The sequence below is a fragment of the Anoplopoma fimbria genome, chromosome 23 (assembly GCF_027596085.1).
Source record: "Anoplopoma fimbria isolate UVic2021 breed Golden Eagle Sablefish chromosome 23, Afim_UVic_2022, whole genome shotgun sequence".
NCBI classification, from domain to species: domain Eukaryota; kingdom Metazoa; phylum Chordata; class Actinopteri; order Perciformes; family Anoplopomatidae; genus Anoplopoma; species Anoplopoma fimbria.
The window spans coordinates 19,279,777-19,281,810 of record NC_072471.1 but is presented as its reverse complement, the minus strand read 5'-3'; positions in this window follow the sequence as shown (position 1 = coordinate 19,281,810).

Sequence of the window (2,034 nt, the reverse complement as noted above, 5' to 3'; positions counted from 1 at the left end):
ACTGCGAGGAACTGAGTGGAAAATAATAGAGGGAAACGCAGGCTGGTGCTGAGGACAGGAGGGGGAGACAGAGACGCAGGACGGGGCTGCGAGCTCCGGACCGGAGGGGGGGGGACACAACCACCACTGTTTCAATGACACACACAGATCTTTATCTTTAATAATATTATCATTTATTCTGGTGGACATAAAGATAGTTCTATTATTGTTATAATAGTGATAGAAAATTAATAACAACAATAATTATTAGGATTATTGTTATCATTGTATCCTGTAGACAATAAAGATATGTATAATATTGTTATAATAGTAATAATAATAATAATAATAATATTATAACAATTATTATGATTATTATTGTATCCTGTAGACAATAAAGATATGTATAATGTTATAATAGTAATAATAATAATAATAATAATATTATAACAATTATTATTGATTATCATTGTATCCTGTAGACAATAAAGATATGTATAATGTTATAATAGTAATAATAATAATAATAATAATATTATAACAATTATTATGATTATTATTGTATCCTGTGGACAATAAAGATATGTATAATATTGGTATAATAGTAATAATAATAATAATATTATTATAACAATTATTATGATTATTATTGTATCCTGGTGGACAATAAAGATATCTTCTATCACTGTTATGATAATATTTATATGATTATTATTAATAGTAATAATGATTATTCTAATCATTATTATAACAATTATTATTAGGATTTGTAGTAGTAGTAGTAGTGGCGTTATAAATATAATGATTATTATTAATATCTTTATTATTAAATCCTGGTGGACAATATAATAACAATAATGATAACCATAATTGTTATCATTATTATTATTATTAAAATCAAAACAAAAGTGCCAATGGAAAAAAGCCCCATATGTCTTGATTGAGACCTCAGCGAGCTAAAAACCAGAAAAGGAATTTCTAGGCTTCCTACTTCTGTATTTACAACAAAGAAAAACACTTCACTGGACATTAGTAACATCTGACAATCATAATTTGGAAAAGAAGAATTAACAGTTGTAAAATTATGTTTTTGTCCTATACACATATGATAATGCAGTTAATATTCTACCCTAATGTTTCTCTGACAAGTTTACAATTTTTTTTTATTTCAAGATGTAATTGACAAGCAGTGGAACCTTTTGGGGGCCCATTGGGGACAAGGTGCAGTTGGTCATCCAGGCCATGTTGCGTGGCCTGGATGTTTTTTCCCTTCTGTCCCGTACCTTTCAGCATTAATCCAGTGTAAATCAGATTATTCATCAAACCTTGATCTTGGGATATGGGACCACAGTTGATAGTTGCGAAACTGTACACTAAAGTGCTTAACCTTTAACAAAAAAACTTGTTATCTGGCCAAGCATTACATACACCCACACATTTACTGGAAAAGGTTATACTACATACAATATCTAAGTTATTATCATCTGTGTACTATGTTGGAGTTATACTGAAGGGATTTTCAGCATTAGGCAGAAACAACTTTGTAACAAACTACACATTCCTCACATTGATTGTATTTAGGAAATACTTATTTACATCATATTCCAGCCATTTAATTTTAAAGAAATGACCACTTACTTCAGAGTTGTGGTACCATGTGTTACAGTATACCTGCAATACACCAATATTTGTGATTAATCTACGATTCATCATGGCTATAAACTTGTTACTGTTGTATGAGCTCTCAGATGATCACAGTAATCAGCTTGTTTTAGTTGCTCAAATCAATTCATATTAGTTTTTGAAGGGAAAAATCCACAAAAACAAATACTAGATTGGATCCGGTTGGCAGATACTCAATACTGAAGACTTTGATCAGGAGCACAAACCCAATAAGGACAAAGTCACTGAGCTCTGTGACATTCCAACAACAAATGATAGTAGCCTAACCACAGCATGACCAACACGTTGTTATTATTAACTGCATATATCAGCATATATGAATATGTCAGCCAGATGAGGAATTGAGTTGCAGAAATCCCACTGATATGTTAG